Raw genomic sequence first — 16,123 nt, 5'->3', positions numbered from 1 at the left:
AACGTTTTTGTTGAATTCAGCTCTTCAACTAATTAAATAAGGCTGACCCACATTAGGGTGGGCAATGTGCTTTACTCTGTCTACTGATTTAAAGTGGAATATTATTTTATTTTTTTGGCCACGGCATGTGGGATATTAGTTCCCCAACCAGGGATCAAACCCACGCCCCCTGCATTGGAAGCGCAGAGGCTTAATCACTGGACTGCCAGCGAAGTCCTACTGATTTAAATGTTACTCTCACATAATAATGTTTGACCAGATGTCTGTGTACTCCATGGCCCAGTCAAGTTGACACATAATAATAGCCATCCCAATAACCTATTGGTTGTAAGAATTCAGAGAACTGAAAGAAAAAGTGAAGGAATATTCTAATCTTCTTACCTTGAATGTTACTGTCTGAGGAGCAGTTATTCCTTGGGTCATGGTTGCGGTTTCTGGGGGTATGGGAAGCCAGCCTACCAGACTCTACTTTTCCTTCAGTTTTTGTCTTCCAGGAATGCCTTCCTTGAGTTTCTGGATTAAGTCAATCTCCTAATTATTCTAACAGCATCACATACATATCCTTTATTATATACCTCACAGTTATAGGCTTTTATCTATTTTTAATCAAATAATCACAAAGAAATGATGAAAAGGATTGCGCCCGGTATGTTTAACATTGTAACCTCAATGCTTGGAATATCTGGTGCATGGTAAACACTGCATAGGTATCTACTAAATAAATAAATGAATAAAGCAAGGAGTTTTCTGAAGTAGCTGAGCTTGAAAAGGTCATGTCTATTTGGGAAAACAGTGGTGAGCAAAGCCAGCATCTACTGGTTGGAGAAAAAAGTCATCCATGGGAACTACTAGATTAAATAGAAGTATTAGCAAGGCAGAAGTTAAGTGAGGTATGTTGCTTTCGTATCAAATTTGAGGGTTGGTAGAATGTTTAGGTGGAGATGGGTGTGTAGCCAGCAGTTGGTAATGAAGAATTTGAGTAATGAAGGCACAGAATGGATTTGGGGAAGCTTGTGGTCATCTAGAAGAGACTAGAAGATGATCTGTATAGGACCTAGGAAGAAATGTCTATATTCAGAGAATGAGGAGATGAAGCGATAGCAGTGGAAGAGGGTGAGAAAGTATAATCAGAGACCTATTGAGAGAACCAGGAATTTTAAAACCAGGAAAGGAAAGAGGAAGAAGGTACAAATGAAGTGGAGTAGAGCTACAGCGTAAAATGCTGGAAAAAAGTCAAGGAGAGGGTGTCTTGAGAAAAGGCTGTTGGGATGGCAACTGTCTTTGTGGCCCCTGAGAGCAGAGTGGTAGTAAAGGTTGGATTGCAAAGGATTAAGGAGGAGTTAGGTGAGGTGCAAGTGAAAATTGCAAGTGTGACCATTTCATTTGCAAATGAAGGTAATAAACAGGAAGTGAGAGACTGAAAACCAAGGGAATCTCCTTGAAGAGGGAAGAAATATGTATGTATGTAGTTTTTGGCTATGCTACACAGCCTGCAGGATCTTAGTTTCCCAACCAGGGATTGAACGCATGCCCTTGGCAGTGAAAGCATGGAGTCCTAACCACTGGACCGCCAGGGAATTCTCTGGAAGAAATTTTTAGAATAGAAAAGATGAACATAGTCCACAGAACAGGAGGGGGCAGGACATAGAAACTAAAGATAGTTCTTTTTTTTTTTTTTTGAGGTACGCAGGCCTCTCACTATTGTGGCCTCTCCCGTTGCGGAGCACAGGCTCCGGACGCGCAGGCTCCGCGGCGATGGCTCACGGGCCCAGCCGCTCTGCGGCATGTGGGATCCTCCCAGACCGGGGCACGAACCCGCGTCCCCTGCATCGGCAGGCGGACTCTCAACCACTGCTCCACCAGGGAAGCCCCGATAGTTCTTATAAATAAAATCAGTTTGATGTATTCAGAATTTTGCTTTTTCAGTCCCTATTTGTGCCTTATGGAAAATGAGAATACCTGAACAAGTCTCACTTTTATCTCAGCTGCCTTCGTTGTAACGAGTCAACCCATGTCGGTTCAGCTTGTAAAATGGTTTCTCTTGCCCGGAATTGAAGACCTTGAGATAAAATTTCAGTTGATATTTCCTTTCGCCTCATGTTGTTTTTTTGTAGTAGGATTATCCTGGGTTCATTCTCAAACTAATTTCTTGTTCCGCAAATTCTAGGAACTAAGAAGTATCATAGAAAGGATGGCAAAATAAGTTACTGTGCTCAGAAAGGGAGATTTCTCAGAGCTCTCACCACTTCCCATGTTCCCTCTCATTCCACTGGGGTCCAGCTCTAAGGCTGGTGGTGTCCCTCCATCACGTTGTTCTTTCCACTCTTCTAACCCAATTCAGAGTGACCATGGTGTTAACCAACCTAGATCTTTGATCAAGAGATGTATTAATAGTTAATTTACTCTTAAGAAATTTGTGGAACAAAGAGATAATTTTGGAACTTGTGCTTTTATAACCTCAAGGTCTAAATGTAGCAAGTTCTAGTCTGTGTGGGTTCTCTGACCCACTGGGTTCTCTGACCTCCTTTCTAGAAATAAGTAAGGTGGTTGTTTTTTTCCTTTTCTTTCTTCACCATGTTTCTTATTGTAAATAAAACTCTTTTTGCCTTTCTTCCCGAACCATTGATTCCAGTCCTTCGCAAAATTTAAACTTGAAACCATCCTTGGGGTATTCAGTGAATGGCCTTTGAAGTAGCTTGGTAATTCTGAGTTTTGTGGGAGTCGATTTTATTCAAATAAAAATGGTTTGCTGTTCTTTTACTGTGCTTCTGAAAACGTTATTAGACTTAAAATGCAATGGATCCGTGCAATAGCCCGCCTAAGGCCTGAATTTTCTTCACTTGGTCTTTTCTAAAGTGAATTTTCAGAATAAGTTGTGTGTTAGCCTCTTCTTTGGTGTGCCGCTAGGTACAGCAGTTATCTGAGCTCTTCTGATTTTTGTTATATGTTAAGATAAAGACAAAATAAAGCTTTTTGGGGAGTATTAAATGTTTCAAATATGAACATTTAAACAATGAACTACCTCAAAACTAAATAGATTGCAAGGAAATCAGTCTCCTGGAGAAAAAAGTTGGCTCTAAAGTTATTGGTGGGAGCAAGAGAGATGAAGTGAACAAACATATGGGCCTTATGCCCCAGAAACTTTCTTTTTCATCTTACAATGTGTGTAGGATATGACACACGGCATGGATACAAGAGTGTTCAGTGCCATTTACAACTGTGGTCTCCTTGATTTTGAGCGATTATGTTGGTCATATTTTATCCATTCTGATACTTATGACTTGAAGTGATTTTATTAAAACTGTATTCCTTTGTTATTATTTGTATATAGAAATTGCTAGTTGTCTTACTTCTTCTGTAACAGATATAAAAGGTAATCCTAATTATTGTTATAAAAATATTTCCTGAACTACTTCTCAAAGCCTTATTCATAATTCTTTGATATTGGTGCGACCGGTAAATGCCAGGCCTATATCATACCTAAAGGCTTATAGGATTATGTATATAGGGATAGTGAAGAGAACTCTATGGTTATGTATTAACATGCAGAATAAAATATAGCCGCATAGTGACTTTGCTAGGAAAGCAGCTCATTTAACATAATGAAACTTTCTCTAGTTTAACAATAACCAGGGTAGAATATGATAGGTTTAATTTCTGGCATCTCACATCCTGCAGATTTGAAGAATTAGGTGTAAGTGAGAATGTGAAGTTAGCAATTTATGTTAGTGCTATGGGGGGAATTGTGTCTCCCAGAAAAGAAAGGTTAGAGTCCTAAGCCCCAGGACCTCAGAATGGAACCTTATTTGGACATAGTCTTTACAGAGGTCATCAAGTTAAAATGAGATCATGAGGATGGGCCCTAATCCAATATGATTAGTGTCCTTATAAAAGGAGAAACTTTGGATACAAACACACAATCTTCATGTGGCATTATGAAGCTAGGAGTTCATGTGAAGACCAGAAGCCAAAGCCAAGGAACTTCTAGAAGTTTGGAGACATGCCTGGAGTAGACCCTTCCATAGGTTTTTCAGAGGGAGCTTGGCCCTGCTGGCACCTTGATCTCAGACTTCTAGCCTCCAGAACTGTAAGAAAATAGACTTGTTGTTAAGCCAGTTGTGGGACTTGGTTGCAGCAGTCCTAGCTATCTCATACAATTAGGGTGGGTAATGCCAGATGGTATAATAGACAAGCCTCCAAATCTCAGTGCACAGACACAGTGAAAAGTTGTTTTTTGCTCATGCAGATGCTAATGACTTTGACTGAAGGGCAGCCTTCCACACAGACATTCAGAGGCCCCGGTTCTTCCTATGTTATGGCCTCACCAGTCCCAGAGCCTTGCGTCTTTTGCTGGGTCCTCTGTATCCACACAGCTGTGGTGGAGATGGAGGGGTCTAGAAAGGAGGAAAGTTATATTTGATCAAGGGCAGAAGAATAGGATCCTATGAGTTTCCCTAGGAGCTCAGAAATGTATTGGTTATTCAGTATTATTATCATCAAATAATGTTGACATATTTTAAAGCACTTTATACCAGATACTTCTAAAGTGCTTTACATGTAACAGCGTATTTGTCTCATTTAGTTCTAAATAGTTGGTACTGTTATTAACCTCATTTACAATGAAAACCAGGGATCAGAGAGCTCACCCAGGTGTATATGGCGGAGCCGTGATTCAGACCCTGTCAGTCTGACTGCAGAATCTGTTTTTAACTCCTACACCATGGTGGCTCCACAACATACACAAATACCCTTATGAGTATTTAAAGGGCCCACAGTCATTCCTGCCTGTGGTCATCATTCAAACTAAATTGAATGAATTCAACCTTGGCAGTAACAGCCTGAATACAGCCTCATGGGGAAGGTGACACTTAAAGACCCTTAGGAGAGAAGGAAGGGGCACAAGAAAGGACCTTCGTTCATAGCCACTCTTTGTCTCAAAATACGTTAAAGAAATTGGTCTTTAGAGTTTTTACCTTTTCTTTTACACTCCTTTTCTCTCCTTGTCATTTCCAATTTTTTATTAAAGTATCCAAAGCTTTTCTTCTCCTGCCCTCTACCACCTGAAAGAGTAAAAATATCGACTGTGCTGTTTTGTGAAACTCATACCTACCAGTCTATTAACCCCTTTGAGTAATTGTAATTCTAGTAATTCTAGGATTTTTGCTATTTAGAATTAGATTTGGCTGCAAATAAGAGTAATCCCCCAAATAAGCTCCTGTCTTATTTAAGTTTCTTTGATTTCTCTTTTGCTATAAAGACTAGATGTAGGCACGTAGGTCTGCTTCGAAGCCTCTACTCCATGAAAGCCTCAGGCACCCCGGTTCCTTTTCTCTCCTTCTTCTGCTGTGTGTGGCCATTTCCAAGGGCATGTCCTGTGTTCTGTGCAAGACAGCTGGTCCATGTCCAGCTGTTACATATGCATTCCAGCCAGCAGGAAAGAGGAAAGGGAAGGAGAAGTACAAAACTCTGTTTTGGGAGCTTGTTGTAGTTACCCACTTCACGTGTGTCCCATTGTCCAGAACTTCGTCAAATGGCCACACCTAAAGAGAGGCTCCCAGCTAAAAACCAGGGATTCCATTATGGCAGACTAATGAAAATCAAATAGATATTGGGGGATAAATAACTGTCTCTGCCACATGCATTAAAATTCTAACTGTGGAATCAAAACTTATTGTTCTGCCAAAGAAATCCAGGCATCACTTTGGAAGAATGCGTTTTCTGTAAGTTGCCTTATTCTTGGTTCTGAATCATTGCTACACTTAAAGCTGGACCTTAGGATTCATCTTCTCAGGCTGTTTAGGGCTGGGGTTTAGGTTCAGTTAATAGGACCAATTGTTTTTCTTTCTTTCTCTTTACTTTCACATATTCTTACATCAGTGCAAAGATTCTCAGGTTTGGAGGATGTAAGGGCCTTTCCTATTTGGCTTCTCCGTGCCTGTGCCACCACCTCAGGCTTGCATAAACGCACCTCCCCTCACTGCCTGGAATGTCTGGTGCTTGGACTTCATTTCCTCCATTCCTGTAATGCAGTGTTTACTCAAATTACAAAGTCAGATTAAAACATCTAAGCCATACATGGGAGGTCCACGGTGGCTATTAGAGGTAGGAAAGCAGCTCACAGCCTTAGATCCACAATGATATATTCTACGTCATGCTTGCCGTCACAATATCTTTACGCTTTTTTCTGTTCTCTTCATTAACAAGATTTATATATCACCCTAAGTGTGAGTAATATGCACTAAGGACTTAATTAGCATATCAATATAAGGTAATTTGTCTGACCAGTGAATACTAAATCTTAACTGATATGGAAATGAGAAAATGCTTTTTCTGCCTTTTCCAGAAGGATACAAATTAAAATAAATTTCAAGTTGCATGATCCTCGGCCACTGTTTTCTTGGGAGACCCATTATCTTTATTAATACGAGTTATAACATTTGCATAAATGTATTTTGTTTATACAAACAATTCTGTATATTTGTGAAGGAAAAAGAAAAAAAAAATTTTTAATTCTTTAAAAGAACCCAAAGCGAGCCGGAATTCAACATTGAAAATTTTACTTTATTACAGGGTTTTGATACATTTAATTGTGTGGGTGTGAGTATAAAATAGGTCATTTATTAGAGCCGAAGTACTGCCCACAACATGTGAAGAGGGAGGAGAATGTTTTCAGTTTAATAAAGTTAACATCTGGACACTAAATAGAAGTGCAGTTTCTATCAGGGATTCTTTTTTTCCTGCAGGAAAATGATGCCAAGTTTTTAGCTTTGCTACACTCACATTGAAGATTCTAATTGCAAAATGAGTCATGGTTGCAGTGATCCTGTTGGAGATATAAACTGAATGGACCTTCTGAGTAAGAGCTGAGCCAAGACAGTAAACCACTGATGGGAACGTTTTAGCCATGTGGATTTATTTTGTTTGCATAACTGAGCAAAGTTAGAATATTTCCCTTTTATGATGATTTGTTTTGGTTATTTTAATCAGACTCTTTAATATATATTTTTGTTATCTAGGTTATACTTGATTCTTTTTCGTTAAGGACAAGGTAGAGTACAGGTGTTTTCCAACTTGAGTGAAGGATAATTTACATGCAATGAACTACATATGTTTTAAATGTGTGAGTTCCAGTTGCTCCCTCTGCCTGCCTTCTCTCTGCGTTGTCAGCCTTTTAGTTTTAGTGATATCATATTTTGATTTGAATCTATATTTCCCAGCTGACTAATAATGTTGAATATCTTTTCATGTGTTTCTTGGCTATTTCTATATTGCCTTTGGGGACGTGTCTTCTTTTTCAAATCTTTTGCTCTTTTTTTTAAACTGGGTTGTTTAATTTATTATTATTATTATATATATATGTTTTTTTTCTTTTTGCGGTACGTGGGCCTCTCACTGTTGTGGCCTCTCCCATTGCGGAGCACAGGCTCTGGACGCGCAGGCTCAGCGGCCATGGCTCACAGGCCCAGCCGCTCTGCGGCATGTGGCATCTTCCCGGACCGGGGCACGAACCCGTGTCCCCTGCATCGGCAGGCGGACTCTCAACCACTGCGCCACCAGGGAAGCCCGGGTTGTTTAATTTATTATTGAATGTAAGTGTTCTTTATATATAGTGTTCTAAATACAAGTCCTTTGTTCTACATATTTTCTAATATTTTCTCCAAGACTGTGGCTTAACTGTTTGTTCAATAGTGTCATTTATTCAAAGATCAGAAGCTTTTAATCTTGATGAGGTCAAATTTTTCAAAAATCTTTTATGTACTCTGGATTTTGTGACGTAAGAAATTTTTACCTATCCCAAGGTCACAAAGATCTTCTCCCATGTTTATTGTAGAAGTTTCATACTATTAGGTTTTACATTTAGGTCTGTGATCTATGTTGAATTGATTTTTATGCATTGTGGGAAGTAAAGTTCAATGTTAATTTTCAAGATATGGATTATCCAATTGTTCAAATACCATTTAATGAAAAGACTCTCCTTTCTCCATTGAATTACCTTGGCACCTTTACCAAAAATTAATTGACTATATGTGTGGATATACTTTTGCATTCTTTATTGCATTTTATTATCTGTTTATGTTTAGTAATTCTAAGCTGTCTTGGGTATTGTAGCTTTGTAAAAAGCTTTTTTATCATAGTAAGTCCTCCAACATTGTTCTTCCTTTAAATAATTTCCTGGGCTATTCTAAGTTCTTTTATTTTCATATATATTTTTAAAATTAGCTTGACAGTTTCTACAAAAATAAAGCATTAATTGAAATTGTGTTCAACTCATAAATCAGTTTTGTTATAACCAACATCTTAGTGATGTTGGGTTTTCTAATCCATGAACATGTTCTGTTTATTCACTTAGGTCTACAAGTGATTTGTAGATTCATTGGGATTTTTGTAAATAGGAACAGTTTTAGTTTTTCCCTTTCTGATTGGTATGCCTTGTATTTCTGTTTCTTGCCTTACCGCAATGGCTAAGACTTCAATTATAATGTTAACTAGAAGTGGTGGATATGAGCATTCTTGCCTTAATGATTTTAGGGAGATTTTTTTGGCCCTTAATTATGATATTAACTATGTATGCTTTTTTAAATGTCAGATTGATGAATACCTTCCTATTTCCAGTTTCCTTAAAATTTTAATGTGAATATGTGTTGAATTCTATCAGCTGCTTTTTCTGTATCTACTGGAATTATATGAAGTTTCCCTTTTGTTATTTTAATAGAGTAAATTACATTTTTTTAAATGTTCAACCAGCCTTGAATCTCTGTGATAAGGTATATTTAGTAATAATGTATTATATATTTTTAAATATATTGTTAGATTCTATTTGCTAATATTTTGCAAAGGATTTTTACACCTATGTTCTATAAAAGTTTGGGTTTATAGCCCCAGAAAGTGAGTTTGTCAGTATTTCTTCCTTTTGTTTTTTAAAATGTATAAGGTGGGTATTATTTTTTTCCTGAAGTTTAATAGAGTTCACCAATAAAACTATTTTAGGTATTTTGTCATTGTTGAAATTTTTTTTTATAACAAATTCAATTTCTTAATTGATATAGGTATATTCAATTTCTCTGTTTTGTTTTTTGTCATTCTTAGAATGGTATTTTTCAAGGTATTTGTCCTTTTTACCTAAATTGTCAAATTTATTGACATTAAAAATTTCCCTTTTTAGTATTTGTAAGATCTGAATTGATAATCCCTTTTTTTATTTCTGATATTAGTAATTAGAGTCTCTCCTTTTGAACTGTGTTTTCATATCTAAAATGTATCTCTTATTGGAAGTGTTTTATGGTGGTTTTGCTTTTTAATCCACTGTGACAACCTCTGACTTGTAATTAAAGTGTTTATATCATTACCACTTAATGTAATTTTTTATATGCTTGGATTTTGTCATCCATTTAACTTTTTTCTTCTTGTTTCCTTTGCTTTTATTGTTTTTATGTTCCCCCTTTCCTTTCCTAAATTTTTTAAGTTATTAGAATATTTTTTAGCATTCTATTTTAATTTATATACTGCTATATCTCATTGCCATTCTATCTATATCTTATTGCAGTTTTTTAAATGGTTGTTTGGCAGACAACAATGTGTATCCTTAATCTTTCTCAGATTACTTAAAATTAGTTTGTATCATTTAATGTAACATTAGAAAACTTGCAATCATATCGATCTCTTTAATACTTATACAATGACAATGTATATAAATATAAAATATTACAACTGCAAACATTGAAAACATCACTAAACAATGTTTTAGTTTTTATTTTAAACAGTCATAGGTATTTTATGGAAATTGAGAAAAAATAGATATTTACCATTTCCAGTGCTTTTCAGTTTTTCCTGAAGATCCAAATTTTTCTCTGGAAACATTTCTTTTAGCCTAAAGAAATGTATTAAGTATTTCTTATAGTGAAGGTTTGCTGGTGACATATTTTGTTGGCTTTTCTTTATCTTAAAATTTCTGGGGCTTCCCTGGTGGCGCCGTGGTTGAGAGTCCGCCTGCCGATGCAGGGGACACGGGTTCGTGCCCCGGTCTGGGAAGATCCCACATGCCGCGGAGCGACTAGGCCCGTGAGCCGTGGCCGCTGAGCCTGCGCGTCTGGAGCCTGTGCTCCGCAACGGGAGAGGCCACAACAGTGAGAGGCCCACGTACCAACAAAAAAAAAAATTTTCTTTGTTTCACCTTCATTTCTAAAGATATTTTTCACTTGGCATAGAATTTTGCATTGACAACTTTTTTTTTAATTTCAGTACTTTAAATATATTATTCCACTGTCTCTAGTTTCCCTGGTTTCTACTGAGAAATTTCTGATTATTTGCACTATGATTCCACTGTATGTACTGCATCTTTTCTTCTTCTGACTACTTTCAAGTTTTTCTCCTTACCTTTGGTGTTTTGCAGTTTGAACTTTAATATGAATAGGCAGTTTTTCTTTGAATTTTCTTTTTCGGGGAATTTTCTGACCTTCTTGAATATATAAATTTAAAACATTCACATAACCTGGGAAGTGTTTGGCCATATTAAATTTAAACACCTTTTCCTGCCCTGTTTTCTCTTTCTTCTTTTCTCCTGAAATGGAACTGGTACGTAGAGCTACCCTCCCCTGCTGTTCGTGGTGGGTGGAAGAGACAAATGAGGCAAATTTCTTTTGTTGCATAATTTGGCCTAGGGTGGGTTTTGTCAGAGGGTATTATTTCATTCCGCATTGGTCAGATCTTTACATTTTCCATGTACAAGTTCTGGAAATAAAGGAAAATTTTAAGAGAATTTAGGATAACAAGTGACAACTGAAAAAGGAAGAAAAAGAAGGTGCTACTTATAAGTTAGAAGCAGTGGGCTATTTAGCCTGGACAGGGAATAGTTCCTGAGGGAAATGAAACAATACTGGCTGACCTAGAGGATGGGCTCCAGGTGTGTTCTCAGGCTACTCTGAAGATGGCAACTAAATGGTGTATTGGAAGGATTTTTTTCATGCTACGTACATTCATCTCTGGATTAGATCATGAAAAGACCTTGTAAACAACAACAAAAATTTTTTTTACTAAGATTTGAAAAATAAGGTAGTTTTCCTCGGGTTTAGAATAGTTTATATGTGGTCCTTACAGAGGATGTAGGTGCTGACTCAATCTCTCAAGGTCCCTTTCAACCCACCATTCTATAATTCTATAATTAATTACTGAATGAGAAGATCATTTAATTAGTGTTACAGTTAAATCTGCGCTAGGAACACTTATATCCCTGGCATTCCTGAAAAAGCCGTAGATGTAGTTTTCTTGAAAAGACCCTTTTGGGAAGTAGTTAGAGGTAGTGTTGCTGAGTTATCAAAGAATCATCTGCCTTTTGGCATCATTGATGGGCCATTTTGTTTATCATAGGACAATGCTTGAAAGAAAATTAGTAATCATATACAACAGCATGGCAAGAGATCAACTGCTTTGCTTTTGGCAAGAGCTAATGATTCCTTTTTGCAAGACCAGCATAATGCATGACTTTGCCTTTCATTTTTCACAAAATAAAAACATTTGCATACATTTTTGCAAGAGTCAGTCATAGTATTAAAGAAAAACTAAGTATCATCTAAAACAATAGCTTAGCATAAATAAAAAAGATTGGATGTAACACAGCACCACAAAAAATACTAGACCTGCCTCATTGCACTGAATTTCTGCAGGACATAACACTTTCATCAGAAAACAAAACAGTGGAAATAATAAATGGATACTATAAATTAAAACTGGTGCAATTACAAGGAGGCATCCCACAAATAATTCTTCTTTGTACAGTGTGTTCCAATTGTATTAAAAGATCTTTTTTGTATTGCAAAACAAATTTTACTCTCCAGATTAAAGAAAATATTTTTGATGTACATGATTATAATGGGCTGTTGAATTAAGATTCTAAGTCTTCTGCTAAATAGAGAATCTGAATATTCCTAATACGACACAATCTAATACAATAAAGCTGAATTTCTCTTATCATATAAAGCTCTCTTTCTCTACATTCAAATGATTTCCCAGAGATGCACTTAAACCCAGACTCATTATAACGTTTATATTATTCCTATTATTGTGGTTAGAAAGCATGGTTGTACTTCATGAAAGGGAAGAATGTAATAGCCATTGTTAAAAAGAAGTCAGAGGGGTGTGAAACAGCTGTTTTAGCTCTCCAAAGAAGAAAGTATAAGTTCATTTAATCTAAATACATTTGGATGCCTCTTGGCCAATACTTTTAACCCATGGTGATTTATTCTAATTTTCATGGATGACTAATATGGCACACCTTTTTCCAATGATGAAAACTGACCTTTTCTGAAGTTCTCTGCTGAATTATTCATCCACAGGGGAATTTGCTTAAGGAGTGTTAGAAACTCTCTCTTGGGGAACAGAACCAAACTTTTACAATCAGTTAAAAAAAAGAGTAAATAAGCATATTGACATTTCATATTATCAATTTCTGCTTTCCAATCTAAATTTTCTATTGACTCTGTTGGAATGTGAATGCAAAAAAATATTTCACTTCTATTTACAAAGAAATTATTTGGCGTGTGTGATGGGCAATTAAATGATGACTTCAGTTTTTCAACTATAAGTTGGAGTGTTGACTCATCTGGGCCAGCATTGTTATACAATCTTTAAAACAGATGATTATGTGGTACTGGGCCAGTAGCACTGTCACACACATATTTCTGGATCATCAGCTTCCATTGTGGCTGCTTCCCTTTCAGTCACCCTTTATTGGCTTAATAAAATTGTTAGGATTGTCATTGACTCAAAAAGAGAAACCAGGAAGAAAATAAAGAATAAAGACTAGTTTCAGCGTGGATCTTTATTTTTTGCCAAATATTCCTCTCAAACCTAGCCTTCACCACAGACTTCTGCATGGTGGATAATTTGCCTGGTTCTAGTTTATATTCGAAAGAACTAGTTAAAATAATTTTAATTTTTGTTCTATATTTGGAACAATGAGGACTTAGTTACTTGGAAACCCACCATAAATTTCTGTGACCCATGCATGGTGACTTTTTTTTTTAATAGAAAAAAAAGGTAAGAAAAGCAAATAAAAGTATTTGTAAAATCATTGTATAGGATGTATTATGGGGAAAGTAAATATTCAGGCTGATCTTATCTACTTAACTTTTTCACAAATTTGGTTATGATGTAGCAGATCTGGACATCTATTGTTTCATTTTCCAGGTGACTTTCATGCCTACCTCGTCAGCAGGTCCCGGCATACGGCTGATAGTTGGAATGTGATGTCACAACTGGAAGAAGGTAAGGTGTCTGTACTTTCACTGCCTGTAACTCCAGAGTCAGCCTAAGAGGGGAATACATGCACTATGAGCCTTGGGAGAAATAAAATTTGCTTTTCTTTGGAAAATGTTGGGAAACTTGTCTTAAATTTTTTACATGGAGCTATAATAAAATGATGACCTTGGGATACTGTAAGATGGCTATTACATTTTTGCATTTCACAAGGGAATGTCCTTTTTCAAAGTAGAATAGAAAGACTTTCAGAGGTTGTATTAGTTTGAGTTTCATCAAACGCAGATCCTGAAAGAAAGCTTCGGGGGTAAATACTTTGGAAGGTGATCCCAAAGGTGCTGTTTTGTGGTAGAGAAGTAAGGCAGGGACGGAATGGGGCCAATCAAATATATTTTAAAGAGCACATCATGGCCATGGGCAATGGGGGCTTAAGTGCAATGGGGACCCTCATAAAAACTGTGGAACACACCTCAGAACTCCCCTGTGGTGGGGTGAGGAACCTGGAAGGCTTGTCCACCAATTCCTGCCTCTCTTCGTTTGAGGGTTACTTCTGTGGTGCTAACATCTTATTTCTGGCCTCCCCCAGGTGTGAGCCAAGTGCATTCCTGTCACCAGCAAAATCATTCTGGGAAGTAGATGCATGGGGCCATGGTGTATAAAAGAGCTGTGTGCAGGTTAGCGCCGGCTTGGAGTGAAGGGATGTGGGTAGGGCACCAACAGGTGTGTATTGCTATCTATCAAGGAGAGAGAATACCTATGAAGTCATAATCCTATACATCCATTGTATAGATTAGGGCTCAATCAGGAAGACAGAACCACTATGCATTATACGGAACATGGTACTGTTGGGGTGAGGACAAACGGGAACCTGTCACCACTTGCAATCTCTACAGCAAAGGTGACTCACAGAAGAAGCTGGTGCTCTTTGCCTAAGAGCAGCACCCAAGTCTGGCTCCAGACTAGAGAAGCTAAAGGAGGAGAGGAAGCAGCAGTACAGGTTGCCGTGGGCACAACTGCTGGATCCCACCAACGATGTGGCCAGGAGATCAGCAACCACGTGCACACAGTGCAACCATGCCCAGTGCCCTGTATCAACCTTCAGAAGAAAGTGACTACTGCTTGTCTTCTGACTTCCAAATCGCACAAACATCTCTCTTCTTACCCCAAACAATAAAGAGAAGAGATTTCTTAGCATTCCACCAAGTTCACAGGCTGCAAAGCCATCACACCCATGTTCTGTTAGTTAAATTCTATTTCCTGGGAAGGCCAAGGGAAGTGTACACATACATTCATAAAATCTAGGGGACGAAGAAATTTGACAGTTCCTGATTTTTTTCTTAGCTCTAAAATTTAAAAGCTTTTAGAAGTTTAGAGATACTTGACTAAAGTAGTCCTCTGAATTAATCTTTATTTTAACAAAGAAAGTTATTTAATTTCTCATGGTGTTGGATAATCGAGGTTTTATTTGATTAGGTGTAGTGTGTGTGAAGGGAAAGGGGATGTCTATTTGTGTGGTTCATCAAGGCATGAACTTCACATTTCCTTTGAATTCCCCCCCTTAACACACCCTCAAAAAATCAGGTGCTCTCATTGTGTGAGCTTGAACTAGTCACCACAGAAAGTAACTGGAAGCGTTTCATGAACCATGTTGGACCTTTAAGGGTATGTACTTTTTATTTTCCAATTCTTTACTATAACTGTACTTTTAATGATTTTTATAGGTTTAACATGACTTTAAGTGATGGTCTAAAGATGTTCTTGATTAAAAAACCTTTTTTTTGGAATTTACCATCAGGATGTCAATGGACCCAGGGCAAATGCATGGTTTTCTTCTAACGCAGGCTGGAAAAACACTGTGGGATTCTTGTGCCCACAAGAAATCTATAGATGAGGCATAGTTATTTTGGATTCTTTAATATTAGAGTTACAGAGGACCTGGGGGAGTAATGAAAGCAGCTGAAGGTAAGATGTAAATCACAGTGTAGAGGTGATGATACAGTGCTGACAGAGGACAGAGGGAAAGCTCAGGATAAAACTAGTGGTATATTGGAACCGGCTTGAACTTGCTTATACGAGCTGATCGTGGGCAACTTTTCCCAAACCTCAGTTTAGTGATACCACATTGGTAACTTGGAAACATCCACGGTGAAAGTATCTGTACTATAGAATTTGGAAGACCCTGCAAACCAGGGCTTCCTCCACCTTTCGCCCCTACCAGCCTGAGAGCTGATTGTTAAACTTTTCCCAGCACATGACTGGGTAAGTATGAAGTCACCTAGTTGCTGTTCTTCTGTCATGTTTTGGACAGACCTTTCTATGCACAGGGTACTGAATGGTGGTTGATGAATGTGTGCTTTGGTCTATGATTTTATTTAACGGTTTGTAACTCTCATCCTGAGATTTGAATTCAGGCAGTCTGCAGACCTTTGTTTTGCACTACTATTCATTCCATATTTACTGCACACCCACCATGTGCCAGGTGCAGTGCTTGGTGCCAGGGATACCATAGTGATGACCGACATGGCTCTTGTCTTCATAGGGTTTACGTCTCCAGAGGTTCTCAGCCTTGCCACTCTTGACATTTTAGACTGGATGATTCTCTGTTGTGGGATTAAGCAGCATCCTGGCCTCTATCCACTAGATGTCAGTAGCAACTCCCCCCAGCTGTGAAAATCAAAAATGTCTCCATGTTGCCAAATGTCCCCTTTGGCACAAAATTTCCCTGGTTGAGAACCCCTATGATAAACAACTGTAATGCAAGAGAAGCTAGTTCTGAGAGAAGCCGGCACTTGAATAGATATTTACAGGTGTCATCTCTGTTTTACAGGTGGACAAACTGAGGCGCTCAGAGTAAGAAGTCACTTGGGTAAAA

At 37.8% G+C, this 16,123-nt stretch overlaps 1 long non-coding RNA gene across 3 annotated transcripts in view; it reads left to right on the top strand.

Annotated features, from left to right (window-relative positions):
• The window catches only part of LOC117196332 (uncharacterized), a 143,824-nt gene that overhangs the window by 61,444 nt on the left and 66,257 nt on the right, over positions 1-16,123 (top strand). For 2 of the 3 annotated variants that reach the window (XR_007470590.1, XR_004476473.2), the window contains exons 4-5: positions 13,183-14,913; positions 16,079-16,117. This is a non-coding gene — a long non-coding RNA (uncharacterized LOC117196332). Of the gene's footprint in view, positions 1-6,743; positions 6,857-13,182; positions 14,914-16,078; positions 16,118-16,123 lie in introns of all 3 variants that reach the window. The other variant, XR_007470589.1, reaches the window with a different exon arrangement.

The sequence above is a fragment of the Orcinus orca genome, chromosome 12 (genome assembly GCF_937001465.1).
Source record: "Orcinus orca chromosome 12, mOrcOrc1.1, whole genome shotgun sequence".
Classification (NCBI taxonomy): domain Eukaryota; kingdom Metazoa; phylum Chordata; class Mammalia; order Artiodactyla; family Delphinidae; genus Orcinus; species Orcinus orca.
Note: the sequence above shows the minus strand (reverse complement) of the source record. Positions and strands in the feature narration are given on the sequence as shown.